The sequence below is a fragment of the Micromys minutus genome (assembly GCF_963924665.1).
Source record: "Micromys minutus genome assembly, chromosome: 4".
Lineage (NCBI taxonomy): Eukaryota > Metazoa > Chordata > Mammalia > Rodentia > Muridae > Micromys > Micromys minutus.
This window is the reverse complement of record NC_137973.1, coordinates 62,277,107-62,296,348: the sequence shown is the minus strand read 5'-3', so window position 1 is coordinate 62,296,348 and position 19,242 is coordinate 62,277,107. Positions and strand designations below refer to the sequence as shown.

Below are 19,242 nucleotides of genomic sequence, written 5' to 3'. Positions count from 1 at the left end.
ATACTTGCATGGGTCCATGCGTCTGTGGGTGTATGCATGGGTGTGTGCATAGGTGAGTGCGTGTATGAACGCCTAGTCATGAAGCCTATCCCATAATACACACTACACGTGGAGACATGATTGGAGCTATATTTTCTTAAACATCTGTTCAAAGCTCCAATTTCTGGGGTATCACTGCCTTTCCTATAAAACCCACTAGGGCCTTCCTTGGTCATGGGTTCAGAAAACCTGCACACCCCTCTAGACACATTTAAGTATACACAATGAATTTAAGAGAATTGAAACAGAGCTGTAACTAATTCCAAAGTGATTTCTGGGAATGAACCAGAACTAACCCTTTAACCCAATGGTTCTCAACCTCCTAAGACTGCAATCTTTTAATACAGACCCATGTTTTGGTGACCCATCCCCTCAGCCATGAAATCGTTTTCATCACTACCTCAGAAACTGTAATGTCCCTGTTGCTGTGAACCATAATGTAAATATCTGTGTTTTCTAATGGTCTCAGGCAACCCCTGTGAAATGATCCTTCATCCTCCAAAGAGGTCTCGACCTATAGGTTAAGAACCACTGGTTTAAACTGTGATTTCTTTGCAGATTCAAGATGGAGGCCTGTTGTAAAGGCTTTGTAAAAGAAAACTTTGACACAGATGCAATGGCTCCACATTTTTTCTTTTTCAGAGGGCCATGAGAAAACCCATCAACTATGGACATTAGCACCTCTGGCTTGCCAGTTTCGTGCAGGTGAATTACTTGGTGCTGAGTTAAACCGGGTCATTGAGGTCTGCTCGGAAGTTTAGGGATCAAGTGTGCAATAGAATTTGCTTTTGCTCAATGAGCTTAAAAATCAAGGCAGGTAACCCAAGGGGACTTCAGGGGAGACATGTTCTCTTGAACATCACCTGGACATTCTTGGCACCAGAGACTAGGAAAATAGCTGCAAGTACTATTCTTCCTGTCCCCAGAAAATCTACCTTTTTTAGGAATGCAATTAAATGGCTTGGGACTATAAATTAAAAATAAAACCACGAGAGGACCAATGTGCTACAAAACACTCTTTATGCCCTTCAGAAAGCATAGCTGGTTTCAGCCAATTAAGGGAAAGGCTCGTTGCTGGGCGTTGGGTCCTTTGTGCTCAGTATTTCCAGGTGAATGTTAAGGCAAGGTCATTTAAGTTCGAACTGCAGCAAGCTATGCTGCTCTGGAGCGCTAGAGAAAATGGGAACTCGGAGCCACCAACTAATGCTCTAGGTTAAAATGGGTCCATTCTAGCAAAGGTCAGCTCTAGCAGCTAGTGGGTCCAGCTGCCAATTTCACTCCCATGACCTTAGCCAAAGCTCTCTAATTTTGTGCCCAGTTGGCCTCTGCCTGGTCCTTGCCATCCAAGAATGGCATGGACAGCTGTGATTAAAAAAACAGGGTGTGTCACCTGCTGCGGGTCACAGATGCCACACTCCAGAATCTTTCTCTCATGGTGGCATTTTGAGAATCATGCCTTGGCTTCGTCCCCTGAGTGACCGAGAGGTTGTGTGAGGTTTCCACAGCTTCTTGGCTTCTTGTTTCTCTCCCCAAGTGGTTTTATTTCCTTCTATGGTAAAAATGACCCGTTCTCCTTGGGGATTCTTCAGATGTTCCCAAATTGTCGGTGGGGTCTTCCTATGAACGGATGTTGTATATGGGGGTTGCCTCCACAAGAGGATGTCACTTTTGTAGTGGTCAGCATTGTGGAGGTTTGGTGGGTCTGTCTTTTGAGAATCTCTGTGCTTAGGTTTCCATGTGCACCTGCTGAAAAAATATTTTCCTCTGCTTTTTTTCTTCACTTTAACCTAATAGCCATTCATTCATTTAGTTAAAAAATATATTTACTAAGGGCTCCTCTGCTGTAAGCACGCTGCATGGAGAAGAGCCCTGGTTGGTCCTGTGACATGTGAACCTGGCAGGAGTGTTTTGGAGGGACCTCCACTGAGGTAATTCACCTTAAAATAGAAACGTGCCATCCGCTGAGCGGTTAGGTATTTTAGGGACCTCAGGGAAGAAGTGGAGTGAAGTTTATAATGTCAGTTTTTAGTTGGATGATCAGGAGTCAGTGAAAGTCTTCATTATTTGCCTCAAAACGAGGAAGTTTGCAAAGCAGTGCACCAAAGCTCCCAGGGAGATGCCAATGCTGTCCTCCATGACTTTCCAACAAAGAAGACCCTGGAAACATCAAATGTGAGTTAGCAAATGATTTGCAATTTAATTTCATACTTTTTTACAATCATTTATTTATTTGTTTTGTAAAATACTATTATAGCTCACAAAATTTGTTACATAATAATATATGATGAATACACGATTTTTTTTCTAAGAAGGATTGAGGCTTCCACATCTAGGCATTCCTTCTTTTTGAGCTTCATTATATTTGTAAGTTGTTTCTTGAGTATTCAGAGCTTTCTGGGGTTAGTATCCAATTATCAGTGACTGCATATCATGTGTGTTCTTTTGTGACTGGGTTACCTCACTCAGGATGATATTCTCTAGTTCCATTCATTTGCCTGGAATTTTGTAAAGTCATTGTTTCTAATAGCTGAGTAGTACTTCATTGTGTAAATGTACCACACTTTCTGTATCCATTCCTTTGTTGAAGGACATCTGGGTTCTTTCCAGCTTCTGGCTATCATAAATAAGGCTGCTATGAACATGGTAGAGCATGTATCCTTGCTATATGTTGGAGCATCTTTGTGGTATATGCCCAGGAATGGAATAGCTGGGTCTTCAGGTAGTACCATGTCCAACTTTCTGAGGAACCACCAGACTGATTTCCAGAGTGGTTGTACCAGCTTACAACCCCCACCAACAGTTGAGGAATGTTTCTCTTTCTCCACATCCTCACAGCCATCTGCTGACATCTGAGGTTTTGATCTTAGCCATTCTGCCTGGTGTGAGGTGGAATCTCAGGGTTGTTTTTATTTGTATTTCCCTGATAACTAGGGATGTTGAGCATTTCTTTAGGTGCTTCTCAACCTTTCGGTATTCCTCAGTTGAGAATTCTTTGTTTAGCTCTGTACCCCAATTTTTAATAGGATTGTTTGAATCTCTGGAATCTAACTCCTTGAGTTCTTTGTATATATTGGATATTAGAACTCTATCAGATGTGGGATAGGTAAAGATTCTTTCCCAGACTGTTGGCTGCCATTTTGTTTTCTTGACAGTGTCCTTAGCCTTACAGAAACTTTGCAATTTTATGAGGTCCTTTTTATCAATTCTTGATCTTAGACCATAGGTCATTGATGTTCTGTTCAGGAAAATTTCTTCTGTGCCTGTGTTCTAAGATTTTCCCCACTTTCTTTTCTAATAGTTTCAGTGTATCTGGTTTTATGTGGAGATCTTTTTTTTATCAATTTTATTTCTATAAAAGTTGAAAATATGAAAATGAGAATCATTATAGTGTAGTGTTAAACTGTCTGTTTTTTTTTAACATCTTTATTTTACAAAACAAAGGTAAATGTACAGATTTCAAGGATTTTTTTGCGTAAAATTATACAATACATTTTTGTTAGTACGTTTTTTTCAGATTTTAAAATAATTTTTACATAAATCTATATGAATAGTCAGTACTTGATCTTTTTAAAGGTTTGACAGTATGCATAGAAAACCCAATAGTTACAATGAGCACAAAGTACATGCAAAACAAAATGTAACATGAAAATAGTCAAAGTTTTCTTGTTGTGTAAAGATTTTTTTGTTTTGTTTTGTTTTCTTTATTTCTTGGACTTCCTACAGTCTGTGAGTTGTTTCTGGGGCAGTGCGAGCCTCTGGGGGTTAGCATCCCACTATCAGTGACTGCATATTATGTCTGTTCCTTTGTGACTGGGTTATCTTACTCAGAATGATATTCTCTAGATGCAGCCATTTTCTTAAGAATTTGGTCAAGTCATTGTTTCTGGTGGCTGAGTAGTATTCCATTGTGTAAATGTACCACAATTTTTGTATCCATTCATCTTCTGAAGGGCATCTGGGTTCTTTCCAGTTTCTGGCTATTATAAATAGAGCTGCTATGAACATTGTGGTGCATATATCTTTGTTGTGTATTTAGGTGTCTTATGTGGAGATCTTTGATCCACTTGCACTTGAGCTTTGTACAAGGAAATAAGAAAGGATCGATTTGCATTCTTCTGCATACTGACTGCCAGTTGAACCAACACCATTTGTTGAAGATGCTGTCCTTTTTCCATTGAATGTTTTTTAGTTCCCTTGTTAAAGATCAAGTGACCACAGGTGTGGGGGTTAATTTCTGGGTCTTCAGTTCTGTTCCATTAATCTACCTGCCTGTCTCTGTACCAATACTATGAGTTTTGTTTTTGTTTTTGTTTTTGTTTTATTTTAAATCACAGTTGCTTTGTAATATAGCTTGAGGTCAGAGATGGTGACTCCAGAAGTTTTCTTGTGGTTGAGAATAGATTTTGTTATCCTATGTTTTTTTGTTATTCCAGATGAATTTGAAAATTGCTCTTTCCAATTCCATGAAGAATTGAGTTGGAATTTTGATGGGAATTGCATTGAATCTGTAGATTGCTTTTGGTAAGATGGCTATTTTTACAATGTTGATCCTTCCAATCCATGAGCATGGGAGATCTTTCCATCTTCTAAGATCTTCTTCAATTTCCATCTTTCGAGATTTGAAGTTCTTGTCATACAGATCTTTCACTTGCTTAGTTGGGGTATCACCAAGGTATTTCACATTGTTTGTGACTATTGTGAAGGGTATCTTTTCCCTAATTTCTTTCTTAGCATGTTTATCTTTTGAGTAGAGAAAGGCTACTGATTTTTTTGAGTTAATTTCATATCCAGACACTTTGCTGAAGTTGTTTATCAGCTGTAAAAGTTCTCTGGTGGAATTTTTGGGGTCACTTAAGTATACAAACATATCATTGGCAAATATTGATGTTTTGACTTCTTCCTTTCTGATTTGTATCCCTTCGACTTCCTTTTGTTGTCTAATTGCTCCAGCCAGGACTTCCAGTACTATGTTGAATAGGTAAGGGGAGAGTGGGCAGCCTTGTCTAGTCCCTGATTTTAGTGGGGTTGCTTCAAGTTTCTTACTATTTAGTTTGATGTTGGCTACTGGTTGCTGTATATTGCTTTTAGTATGTTTAGGTATGGGCCTTGGATTACTGCTCTTTCTGAGACTTTTAACATGAAGGGGTGTTTTTTTTTTTTTTTTTTTTTTTTTTTTTTTCAAATGCTTTCTCAGCATCTCGTGAGATGATCATGTAGTTTCTTTTCTTTGAGTTTGTCTATATGGTGGATTACGTTAATGGATTTTCATTTATTGAGCCATCCCTGCATCCTTGGGACAAAGCCTACTTGATCATGGTGAATGACCATTTTGATGTGTTCTTGGATTCAGTTTGCAAGAATTTTATTAAGTATTTTTGCATCAATGTTTATGAGGAAAATTGGTGTGAAGTTCTCTTTCTTTGTAGTGTCTTTGTGTGGTTTTAGGTATTAGCGTAATTGTGGCTTTGAAGAATGAGTTGGGTAGTGTTCCTTCTGTTTCTATTTTGTGGAATAGTTTGAAAAATATTGGTATTAGGTCTTCTATGAAAGTCTGATATAATTCTACACTGAACCCCATCTGGTCCTGGGCTTTTTTTGTTTGGAAAGCTTTTGATGACTGATTCTATTTCTTTAGGTGTTATGGGACTGTTTAGATGATTTATGTGATCCTGATTTAACTTTGGTATCTGTTATCTGTTTAGAAATTTGTCCAGATTTTCCAGTTTTATTGAGTCTAGGCTTTTGTAGTAGGATCTGATGATTTCTTGAATTTCCTCAGTTTCAGTTATTATGTCTCCACTTTCATTTCTGATTCTGTTAATTTGGATTCTCTCTCTTTGCCCTCTAGTTAGTCTGGCTAAGGGTTTATCAATCTTGTTAATTTTCTCAAAGAACCAGCTCCTGGTTTTGTTGATTCTTTGTTTAGTTCTTTTTGTTTCTACTTGGTCAATTTCTGCTCTGAGTTTGATTATTTCCTGCCATCTACTCCTCTTGTGTGTATCTGTTTCTTTTTGTTCTAGAGCTTTCAACTGTGCTGTCAAGCTGCTAGTGTATGCTCTCTCCAGTTTTTTTTTTTTTTTTTTTTTTTTTTTTTTTTTTTTTTTTTTTTTTGGAGGCACTCAGAGCTATGAGTTTTCCTCTTAGTACTGCTTTCATTGCATACCATAGGGTTGGGTATGTTGTGCTTCCATTTTCACTAAATTCTTAAAAATCCTCAATTTCTTTCTTTATTTCATCTTTGACCATGTTATAGTTGAGTAGCACATTGTTCAGCTCTCATGTGTATGCAGGCTTTTTGTTGTCTTTGTTGTTATTAAACAGCAGACTTAATCCATAATGATCTGATAGGATGAATGTGAGTATTTCAATCTTATATATGTTGAGGCCTGTTTTGTGACCGACTATATGGTCAATTTTGGAGAAGGTGCTGTGAGGTGCTGAGAAGAAGGTGTATTCTTTTATTTTAGGATGAAGTGTTCTGTTAATTCTAATTGGTTCATAACCTCTGCTAGTTTTGCTGTATCTCTGTTCGGTTTCTGATTCCATGATCTGTCCATTGATGAAAGTTGGGGTGTTGAAGTTTTCCACTATTATTATGCTTGGTGCAATATATGCTTTGAGCTTTAGTAAGGGTTCCCTTTATGAATGTTGGTGCTCTTGCATTTGGAGCAGAGATGGTCAGGATTGAGAATTCATCTTGATAGATTTTTTTCCTGTGATGAGTAAAAATTGTCCTTCCTTATCTTTTTTGATAACTTTTGGTTGAAAATCTATTTTATCCAATATTAGAATGGCTACTCCAGCTTGTTTTCCGGGATCATTTGCTTGGAAGGTTTTTTTTCCCCCAGTCTTTTACTCTAAGATAGTGTCTGTCATTGTCTCTGAGATGAGTTTCCTGTATGCAGCAAAATGCTGGATTCTGTTTATGTATCCAGTCTGATAGAGTATGTCTCTTTATTGGGGAATTGAGTTCATTTATGTTAACAAATATTAAGGAATAGTGATTGTTGTTTCCTGCTATTTTTGTTGTTAGAGGTAGAATTATGTCTCTGTGTCTTTCTTCTTTTGGTTTTCTTACTTAGTTATTTTCTTGCTTTTCCTAAGGTGTAGTTTCCCTTCTTGTGTTGGACTTTCCATCTATTATCCTTTGTAGGGCTGGATTTGTGGTCAGATATTGTGTAAATTTGTTGGTTTTGTCCCAGAATATCTTGGTCCCTCCATCTATGGTAATTGAGAGTTTTGCTGGATATAGTTTTACTGGTCTGGCATTTGTGTTCTCTTAGAGTCTGTATGATGTCTGTCCAGGAGCTTCTAGCTTTCGTAGTCTTTGCTGAGAAGTCGGGTGTAATTCTGATTGGTCTGCCTTTGTATGTTACTTGTTTTTAGGATTCTTTCTTTGTTTTCAGCATTTAGTGTTTTGACTATTATGTGTCGGGAAGAATTTCTTTTCTGGTCCAATTTATTTGAAGTTCTGTGGGCTTCTTGTATGTTCATGTTCATCTTGTTCTTAAGGGTAGGGAAATTTTCTTCTATGATTTTGTTGAAGATATTTACTGTGCTTTTAGTTGATATTCTTCACCCTCTTCTACACCTGTTATTCTTAGGTTTGGTCTTTTCACTGTGTCCTGGATCTCCTGAACATTTTGGGTTAGGAGCTTTTCGGTTTTTGCATCTTCTCTTACTGTTTTGTCTGTTTTCTATGTTGTCTTCTGCCCCTAAGATTCTCTCTTCCATCTCTTGTAGTCTGTTGGAGATGCTTGCATCTGTGACTCCTGATTTCTTTCTTAGGTTTTCTGTCTCCAGGGTTGTCTTTTTTTGTGGTTTCTTTATTGTTTCTATTTCCATTTTCAATTCCTTCACCTGTTTGGTTGTGTTTTCCTGTAGTTCTTTGAGTAATTTCTCCTGGTTCTCCTGTAATTATTTAAGGAAGTTATTTATGTGCTTCTTGAAGATCTCCATCATCATCATGAAGTATGATTTTAAGTCTAAATCTTGTTTTTCTGTTGTGTTGGGAAATCCACTACTTGCTGTGGTGGGAGAACTGAGCTCTGATGTTGCCAGGTTGTTTTGGTTTCCATTGCTTTGGTTTTTGTGCTTTCCTCTTGCCATCTTGTTGTCAGTGATTGTAGATGATCTTTTTGTTTCTGATTGGTGCTTGTCTCTCCTGTAGTTCTGATGGCTGGTGGGCTCAGAAGGGAGATTGCTCCTGGATGTTCAGCTCTTTGTGGGCAGCCAATGAGTTCTGATGGCAGTGACTCAGTTCTGTCTCCATGGGCTCAGGTGTTCAAACTCTTGTTAGGCTGTTCTGGGAGCTCAGCCCTCTGCCCACATTATCCTGAGTAATAGTGGAGACCTGGCTCTCTCTCTCTCTCTCTCTCTCTCTCTCTCTCTCTCTCTCTCTCTCTCTCAGCCAGAAAGGATTCTTTTCCCCGAGAGCACCACGCTCCCTGCACTCCAAGAACTCCCAGTGTTCCCTCGACATACAGCTGGTGGGCCTGTGCGTCAGGTTCACCCTTGGTCTAGGTGGAAGAGCGCCTGTGCAGCTAATCTGGGAGCTCAGCCTCCTGAGGTCAGATCCTGAGTCCCGATGGTTGAGATGTGGCCCTCTCTCTCTTTTTAAAATAGTCTATGTAAATACAGGAGATTCACAATGTGTTTGCTTCTGTATGTGTAATGGGAGCAAAGAGTAAAATTCGATCATTTTCAGAAAAACAGAGAGAACTGGAGGGCTTGTGTAGGAAGCCACCACATTCGCCATTACAAGATGGCACTCAGCCCAAAGGGAGGATGGCCAGTTTTGAGAAAAACAACCTAAGTGTGCATGCACAACCTGTCTGTTTTGCTGAATCATGGTGACTCTGAGTATGCTAATTAGGGCACACAGAATGCACCAATCAGGTGGCGGCACAGTCCTCCTAAGCATATATAAGGAGGGTTGGTTTCTGGGCTCGGGGTCTTTCGCAACTACAATCAAACCTGCAATAAACGCCTGTAGAAGGATCCTGTTGTGGCGCGTCTTTCTTGCTGGCGAGATAGGCGATCGCTGCAGGCTTGTAGCAAAGCAGCCATTTATCAACTGAGACACAAAGTACCATGTGTTAGCATATAGTATAAGAATACATTCTAGGGTAAGGACAAGATCTGTCATGTCAAGAGGTCAGGCAGTCACAACCCTCTGTTCTGTTCAATTTGGATGTAACTGTGGAGTAAAGCGTCTCTTCTTAAGTTAGGTTTTGGGCAAGCTGTGGCTTAAGCCTCGTGTACAATAAATAACCCATATTATTTCTGCCACAGCATACAGGTAGGAGAGAGGTTATAACAGTGTCCGTGTGGTCACATAGTATCTCATTTTATCTTATGGTCTCTCACATCAGAGGGACTAGAAATAAAGGCTAACACTGGCTCATTCTGTGAAATCAACAAAAAACTCTTTTGTAGAGTGAATAGAATCTGACCCACAGTCTAGAGCTGCCGCACACGGGCCATTTTGTTTGTATGATTTCTCAGTTGTCTTGATTTGTATTCTTGCTTTAGTGTAGCCAAGATACGTGTCCTAAAAGGGATGAGATGAATGTGCAAATGCACTCAGGGAAATTAGAGTCCTCGTAATCCTGACAGAATCACCTCTTTCAATGGTGTGGATCAGCTAAGCTGTCATATGATCTTAGCTCCTGCGATTTTTAAAATTGACTAAGTTAGTCTTTTAGTCTCAGCTAAAATGGCTCCATGTCTTCCTTCCTGTCCTTCTCAGTGCACTTAAAATCTTTTTGTAGAACTTGGGGTCCCACCATCCGGTGGTTATGCACCAGACAAGACATTCACCTGCATTCATTCTTGGAGCTGTTTTCATATATTCATATTTCATTTCTCTATCCTGAGTGCCTATTTAAGCATTCCTGAAGACCAACATGGCTATCCATCAAATTTAATGCTGACTCTTTTTCTTATTATCTCTAGAAACAGCTTTATGGATCACTGAAAAAGAAAAACTGCTCCATTTTTGCCAACAGGGCAAATTATGGCATTCACGAGCAGCCAGAGAAACAGTAGAGGTGACATTTTGATTGCGGAAAAGACATAAAAGATGTTGGTAGAAATAGAAGAAAGGGTAGTCTATGTTGGGGTTGGAGATACACATTATCCCGCCATTGTCTTGGGGTCATGAGCAGAAGTAGAGGATACAAACATGCTTGTTCTGGTATTATTAATAAAAGAAAAGAAATGCCTGTGATTTTAAGAAAGAAGGAGCAGGAGAATTTCTGGTTAAAGCTCAACCTGGGTTACCTAACAAGACTCTGTCCTAACACTTCCCTGTGCCCAAATAAACAGGGCAGGAGAGTGTGGTTTAAGTACATAGTAGATGTTCCAGTGACAAACTTAGGCTGTAAATAAAATCATCCCATGGTTTATTAATGATGAATATTTGGGACAAGATGTTGGCTTTTTTGACTCCAAGCTTATCTTCTATCAAATGGAATTAATGTCTATTTCCAGAGAGCCTAGACAGAAACTCTCTTTCCTTAGTCTTCCTGGGCGTGGGTCCTGAAAGACTGTAAACAAAGGTGATTGATGTTTGGAAAAATGTCGTGGGATCCTTTATCACATTTCGTTCCTGATACTGTGGAGGAAACATTAGGCTTCGCAACTCATCAAACTCTAGATGTAATGAAATGCATATCAAGGAGAAAAACGAAAAGCTCATTATATAAAATTCAATTTTATGTAAGTTTCTATAAAGGACCAGAAGAAAATTGAAAAATAAAATTAATAGAAGCAACCCATTTACATGAGATTCACAAGCATAATTTGACCAAAAAGAAAAAGAAAAAGACTCTACATTCAGTCAAAAAATATTGTTGAGAAAAATGTAAGACTCGTAAAAGCTGAGAAACATGCTAGGTTCATAGGGACTCGGTGTTGTTAGTTCTTCCCAACTGGCCTACAGGATTAAAAGGCATCCTGATAAAACCTTCAAAAGAAAATTATGTAGAAATGGCCATGTTAAATCCCCAAATTTACATGTGAATGTAATGAAGCCAGAATAGCTAAAAATAATATGGAAAAAGAAACCAAATTGGAGAGGATACTCCAGCATGTGTGAAGACTCCCTCCAGAGCAACTTGGCATTGCCATAAGTCCTGCAATCACTACAGTAATAATCCAAGATGTAAATCCTAACAATAACTAGCAAGTTCAGAAACAGACCCACCCGACATTGTTGTAATTCTACAGAAAGATTGTCCACTTAATTAAAAAGAAAACTCTTCATGAACGGCACAGGAACAATGGGATGTGGGGGAGAATTAAACTCCAATTGTAGTTAATACCCAGATAGTAATTAAGATAAATTATGAACCCAAACACAAGCACTCTGAAAGTACCCAAGGAAAAATGAAAACCTCTGATATTTTAGCATGGTTGATGATTTTATGGAGTGAGAACGTACATGCCTAAAATGTTAATTATAGCAGAAAGACATGAATGAACTGGTTGGACTTCATCAACGCAGAGTGAAGGGACCCCTGTGGAACAATGGCTAGCCAGCCTAGCCTCGTTGGCTACCTGGGGGTCCCAGCAAAAGACTGACTTGAAACACAAAGGCACCCAAAGAATGACACTCGAGGATGACCTCTAGTAGCCTTACATGAACACATGCACATACATGAACGCCCACATGGACACATACATACAAGTAAGATTTTGGATAAACAAGTTTTATTGTGTTCTCACAGAAGGATACAATCCAGCTCAGAATAGAGCGATGTGCTAACATGCACAATCCAGATAGATCTCCAAACCTGCTGAACAGAAGAGCCCCAACGCAAGTTGCCATTGCAAGCCTCTGACGTTTAAGAACAAAACAACAGAAATCTAATTGAGGAAAGAAAAACAAATGGCTGACCGTGAAATGGACCCACTGCATTCTGGCAATGGAAGCATTTTGTATTTGACAGAGGCACCGGTCAAGTATCTGCATACAGTTATAAAAATTTATTAGACTGTATTCCGTACACTAGAACTTTACTATAATAAATATTCTTAAAAGAGCTAGAAGCTTGGTTGAAACAAAAGCAAATAAAAGCAACTCTGTTTCTCTGGTCTTTGGAATTTGAAAACTCTAATATTTTCCCATCTTCTATTTTATATCTTGCTATGTTTTTATTGGTAAGTCACAATTATTTCCACCTATGATTTATGTTCATGGAGGTGGAAGAAGGAACAAAGGCACGGAATCACAGTTTTATCAACAGAAGACCAAAGGAAGAGCAGCAGATGATGCTAGCTCACAGTTTTTTAGCTTCCAGCAGAGTCTGCTGTTGATAGCATCTCCAAACGTTCTCATCAGGGCTTTGTGCTTTATGGAGCTACATGTTTTGCGGAGCCAGCAGTACCAAACACTGGGAAACAACACATTATGAATGACAGAAAAGCCGAAGTTCTTACTCTAAATTTTAACATTTGAAGACGTTAAGGAAGAAATAGGCCAGTGAAATTGTGTCAGCAGTGCTAGGCAGTGTCAAATGAACGATTTAGGAGGCTGGAGAGGAGCTCGGTGGCTAAGAGCACTTGTTAGTCTTTCAAAGGACCCAAGTTCAATTCCCAGTACCCTCATGTAGCTCATAGCCATCCATAAATCCAGTTCCAGGGGATCTAGTGCCCTCTTCTGACCTCAGCAGGAACCAGGCACAAATGTGGTTCACATACATACATGCATGTAGGCAAAAGCAGTCATATGTACAAAATAAATGAATTAAAATTTTTTTCAAAGAGGGGTTTATGGGGCTGGAGAGATAGTTCCTCAGTTAAAAGCACTGGCTGCTCTTCCAGAGGTCCTGAGTTCCATTCCCAGCAACCACATGGTGGCTCACAACCATCTATAATAAGATCTGACGCCCTCTTCTGGTATGTGGATGTATATATAGCAGGACACTCATACGTTAAATAAATTCAAAAATAAATAAATAAATAGTTAAATTAAAAGAATGAGTGGGTTAAGCTTTTACATTTAAATTGTGCTGCTCCGTCGCTGATTTAGAAATCATACTTTATGGGCTGTTATACTCCTGAGTTATTATGTATCCGTTTTTAGATAATCTTTATGAGCTGTTATACTCCTGAGTTATGTATGTATCAGTTTTTAGATGATCTTTCTTAACTCCGCCTGAGAAACTTTTCTACATGGTTGGGGTTAAAGTTAGCACATGAGCAGAACCAGGAACTTTAAAAGAAAGTTCATTCATAGCAGCAGGTTTATAGTTTTAATACATAGAACTGAGTCATCAGCCTTCTCCTTTTCACTGTTTTCAATCACTGGGGTCATTTTTAAGAGCAGGGAAACATTTACAGATCAACGAGGAAATATGAAGAATTTCTATAGTTTCCAAATTGGTGACCAGCATCATCTTGCCTTCGTTACCACTGGTGATCCAATACGAGTTCACTGTTTCTAACCACAGTTCAGTTTACATCATGATTTTGTCGTATCGTTTGTTTCTACTGAATAATAATATTCCGTTGTGTGGATGTCCGGCAATTTGCTGAGTGAATTCTTGGATCCTCCCAACTTTGATAGCCATGAGTCAGCTCTCTCTCTGAATATTACTTGAGTCTGTTGGAGGCAGGGTAGAGATATCGTCAGTTATGTGAAGACAGACATGTTTCCAAGTCACTTTAGAAATGCCCGTAAGTGTTGCCCTTCTTTTGAATAAGGCTTTCGAATCTGGCCTTCCTAAAATTTGTACTCTTACCTCAATAAACGATCGTTGCTCCATGTAGCTGCCAGTGCCCCTCACAACCTCTTTATTTTGGTTTTCATCTCATTGTCTCCCACCAATGAGTTACATGGAATGCCAGGGACACGCCAACTACATTCTGGAGAGGACAATTCTCTTCCTGGCATGCTGACCTATGACCCAGCCTGTGCACTTACGTTACCTGCTTTTCTGTTACTGTGATAAAGCACTGTGACCAAAACGCCTCACAGAAGGAAATATTTCAGGGGAGATAAGAGTCTGTCGTGGTAAGAGTCACGGCAGGAGGATCAAGCGACTGAGAGATTGTGTCCCAACCACAAGGACAACGCAGAGAGAATTGCAAGCAGGAAGAAGATAAAGACTTTCGCAGCTCCCCTCTAGAGTCACTAAAGGAAACCAAGTGTTCAAATATCTGAGGCTGGGGGAGACATCTCATTCAGACCACCACGTTCTACTCCCTGGTCCCATTACTTGTGGCTACATCACTATGCAAAATGCATTTAGTTCAACTTCAAAAGTCCTGGTAGATTTTCACATTCAATTTTTACTTATTTATTTTCACGTGTATGGGAGTTCTGTCTGCATGTGTGTCTGTACACCATGTGCATGCTTGGTGCCTGTGGAGACCAGAAGAGTGTGTTGGATCCCCTGGGACTAGAGTTAAGACAGTTGTGATCTGTGCTGTGGGTGCTGGGAATTAAACCTGGGTTTTCTGGATGAGCAGTTAGTGCTCTTAACCACCGAGACACTGCTGCAGCTCGTCTTTAACATTTTGAGCACTGTAAGCCCCCTGTAAATTAATATGTATATATACATATACATATGTACCTCCGGCATGAAATTCTACAGAATTATCATTCCAAACGTGAGGACTGGGGTCTAATGAGTAAATACTGGACCAAAACATAAAAGAAACACATCAGGACAAACCCCAAGTCCTGTAGCTCTGTGACCATTCATTATCGGGGACTTTAACTCCAAAGGGCATTAGAGAACATCTTAGTTAGGGTTACTACTGCTGGGATAAAACACTATAGCAAAAAGCAACTTAGAAAGGAAAGGATGTATTTGGCTTGCATATCATAAACTACAGTCTATTGTGGAAAGCTAAGACAGAAATTCAAACCAAGTAGAGACCTGAAATCCTAGGAGCTGATGTAGAGGCCATTGGGGAAGGGGATGGAGTGCTGATTACATGGCTTGCATAGCCTGCCTTCCTATAGCATCCAGGACCACCAGCCCAGGGCAGGGCACTACCTACATGGGCTGGCCCTCCTGAATCAACCACTAGTTGAGAAAATGGTCTACAAGCTTGTCTAACAGTGCAGTCTTATGAAGGCATTTTCTCAACTGAGGTTCCCTCCTTTCAGAGGACTCCAGCTTGTGTCAAGTTAATACAAAGTATTCAGCACATGTAGCTCTGTCTTTCCTGGTTGTCTGCCTGCAATACACCTTTCTTTTGGGCTCTTTCAGTGGTCAGTAGCTCTCCTTAGTGGACGCTTCATTACCCTAGGATATCTACCATCTTGGAGTCTCCACTATAACCCAGGCTTCACTTTTACACTTCATGAAGTGGTCTCTCCCAGCCTTTTGCTATCTCGGGGACTTCACACAGGAACCCCTCACCTTGTCACATTCAGCCAAGTCTCAGTGGATCTCTGAAACTGTGACCCCTTTTCTTTTCATTCCTTCATGTTTCAAAAGCCAGCACCATATTGATGACACTGCCAAGTTTGGCTGTCAGCCTAGGATTGATCCTGGTCTTCTTGACTCACATTAACAGCAATCTGCTTTTCAGTTTCTTTCCTAGAGCAGAAAATGCCTTAGGTTCTTTTTCACCCCTTGGAAGCTTACATGGTAGGGTTTTGCCTTGAAGGTTTAGTTTTAGTTCCAGAGCAGAACAGAATTTTCCTTTATGGCACTAATCTCCTTAATAGTTATAGCCTTTCTTCCAGCACATGCTTCGGCTGTAGCTGTAAGTTTCCTAGTGTTCCTTTTCTCTCCAAACCACACATTTGACATTTCTTTCTGCCCCACCTGCTCTTTTTTTTCTGCAGATCTGCATAAGCAGGATCAAAAATAACTACACTACAGACTCAAAGTTATGCAGTCTTGACATTGTTTCCATCAAAGAAATTAGTTTGTTACTTTTTAACTTAGCTTCAGGCAAGTTCTCAGGACACAAACAGAAAACAACCAGCTTCTTAGCCAAAATATACATCTGGCCTCCAGCCCAGTTGCTGTTACAATTCTTGCTACTTTCTGAGATCCCTGGGGCTCCTGTTCACAGTCTTCATTATTCTCAGCAATGTAGCCTAGGATCTTACTAGTATTGGCTTTTAAGCTCTGCTTAAAGCATACGTCCATTTATCTAATCTAATGTTCTAAAGTTTTCCACAATCCTCCAAAAATCAAGATGGTTGGGTTTTTCCCAGCAATAGCCCACTTTCTGGCACCATCTTCTGTATTAGGTATTTGTATGTTGCTGTGATAAAATACTGTAATAACATCAATTTACAAAAGGAAGGGTTGGTTTGGACTTCCAGAGGGGGGTATGAGTTCATTACAGAGAGACATGTCAATAGCAGCAGGCTTATTGGGAGCAGGAGGCTGAAAGATTATGTCTCAACCACAACCATGAAGCAAAAAAAAAAAAAGTAAACTGCCAGTAGAGAGAGGAATATGAACTTCCATAGGCCATCTCTAGTGAAGTTACTTCCTCCAGCAAGACTATACACCTTAAGCCTCCTTGAATGGTGCCACCAACTAAGGATCAAGCATCCAAGTCCATGGGGGACAGTCCTTGTTCAAATAACCATAGCATTGTTTATTTAGGTGCATGCCAAGTGCTAATAATCACTTTACGAACACAGATGATCTGTCACTTCTGGCTTCTGCTCTCCGGGCTCTTGGTGATCTCTACCTGTTCGTTCAAGTCCTAGGCACTGCATAAGAAGGAAAGAATAACACTGCAGGGTTCCCATCCCTCACAAATGTGGACAATCTTCTATGCCTCAGTTGGCGACATAGGATGATAATATTAACCCCTTGGCAAGCTGATGTTTATGGTTAGAGGTGGCATGCATAAAGCACATGGTACAGAGGAAGCAATCTTAGTGACATGGTGGTGGGGATGACTCTTCAGAAGACACACACACACACACACACAAAACTCCTTTCTCTTTGCCATTATTACCCACCCACACTGAGAAGTACCTAGAGGAATGACCTTGCCATTCCCTTACAAGCCTGCCTGAGGGTTCCCTCTGCCCTCCAGTGTCCCTCAACACCTAAGAATCTACTAAGTCATCAACTATTTTCTTTGTCCATTCTTGACCCTCATCTTCTTGTCACCATGGCTTTCTCCTCTTCTGAATCCTACCCCAAGGTCCCAACCATTACACTGAGCAGCTCACTGCTTGTTTCTAGTTCTTTTGCTCTGCTGTTTTCTGCTCTCCAGAATACTTGGTGATGAGGATTCACTAGCTCAAGCTTCCACACTCTTTTTATTGTTGTTGAAAATCAACTCTAGCAAGCCCTTGATGTTAAGGGCTTCTGTTCCTCACCACAGTGCCTTATCAATAAAGAAGTAAGAATACGGAATTCCTCTGGAAGCCCACTGTTATTGAGTGGCTCAGCTCAGTGGTTTTACTATTTGGGTAATAGTGGGTATTCTGGGAATTCGATGGATTGATTTTTTTTCTTTTTTTACTATCAGCTATCAATTAAAACCTCAATTCTCTCTCTTGTTGATTCCACACTCTTAGGTGACTCTACTGTGTTCCTACACCAGTGCCATTAGCTCAGATGGCATGTAATGAGGGAAACAAACATTTAATTTTTTTTGTTGCAATTAATTTATGTGTGTGTGTGTGTGTGTGTGTGTGTGTGTGTGTGTGTGTGTACTTAAGTGTGGGTGAGTGTGCCATGCACATCAGTGGAAGTCAGAGGACAACTTGCAAGAGTGGATCCGCTCCTTCCACCATGTAGGTCCCAGTAATTAAACTCATGTCATTGGTCTTGGCAGCCCTTCCTTCGACCTGCCTGAGCCACCTCACCAACACGAAAACAAATGTTTTGTAACTGAAACTGACATAACTATTTCCAAACCCAAATAGAACGTGGTTGTGGGTTATGTCGTATTTATGTTTCTACTAACACAATAAATCACTTTCATGCTATACTGTGTTCTAGCTCCCCTTGAGAACCAGTGCCCTTGTTGATCACCACCATCAATACCAGCAAGTGTGTTTTGCTGAAGGGGACATTCATGGACAATGTTAGTGACAAATACTCAGCGCAGGTTATTTGTAGGACATTCATTCTTAGTCTTGAGTCTCCGTGAGTCTAGAAAGCAATAAAACATTTTGCACATGACTTCTGTTGCTCCTTCAGGGTCTGTTTCTCCTTATACAGGGTCAGAGCTGCCTGGGATAAAGAGAGTGGAATTTGAGAAACAGAACGCAGTTAGGCACGGGCAGAGGATTTGGGGCTGTTCTGTTCTCTATGATGATTATCTACAAGTGCATCTCTTGCCTTTGAGATGATTGCCCACAGCTATAGCTACATTTTGATTTGGATTTGGAACCTACCTCAGGGCATCTTAAAGAGGAACCCATCTCCAGGGTGAAGTAAACAACCAGAATTTGGGGGTTCTGTGTATATTCACGAAGGAGCAATGGTGTGGTCTATGGAGAGCTGACCGCCCGTGGAGAGCCAGACTATTGTTTTCTATCACTGAGATGTGACAGATGGCCCAAGTTGTCTGAGAAGGACTTCTTCTCTAATATGCTTCATGGGCTCCCAGCTTTGACACAATTCCCTTGTATTCTTTTTCTAATACAGTTCAGTCATAACAATCCACGCCCGCCCCGCTCTCCTGACCCATGGTGATGCTTTATTACACTAGTGCTGAGAGGAGACTCATCTGTCCACCTTGTATCTCTCCACTTGGCTACAGGGATTTCCCTTTGGTATGGAAAAAACTGATCTTACAAATTCCACTATAAAATATACAGGCGAGAGCTGAGATTAAGCTGCAGGAATGTGAGCTGCCTTTGACACTTCCTTCAAATAATGAGCTGAAGGTGAGCTCTCTTTGACATCACTCACGTCAGTGATCAGTTATGATACATTGTCTGAACTGGCGACCATGTTACTCACCTTTGATTTAAAACGTGTGGTTTAATTTCGTCTCCGTTCTCCAAGATACACGGACCGAAGCGGTACTCAGCAGGTCTCTCGAACCATTAGCTGTGCCACACTCCCTAATTGCTCTTTCCCCTTCTCTGCCCTGAATATTTTTAGTGAGTAGCAACTATCTCTTCCCTGGCACCCAGCCCTGCTCCGTGGAATTGCCCTCATGGGTGTTTGCAAAGAGGCTTGTCTGCTACTCAAGTGTCACTAAGGAGAGGGGGTGGGGCCAGAAGAGCTTTAAAAGGGAAAGGAG

The 19,242-nt window shown here is 40.3% G+C and overlaps 1 protein-coding gene across 1 annotated transcript in view; it reads left to right on the top strand.

Annotated features, from left to right (window-relative positions):
• Positions 1 to 2,076: 2,076 nt before the first annotated feature.
• Positions 2,077 to 19,242, top strand: part of EGF (epidermal growth factor) — a 92,093-nt gene continuing 74,927 nt past the window's right edge. The window contains exon 1 of the mRNA XM_080915758.1: positions 2,077 to 2,211. The gene's annotated coding sequence lies outside the window, so the exon portion shown is untranslated. The remainder of the gene's footprint in view (positions 2,212 to 19,242) is intronic.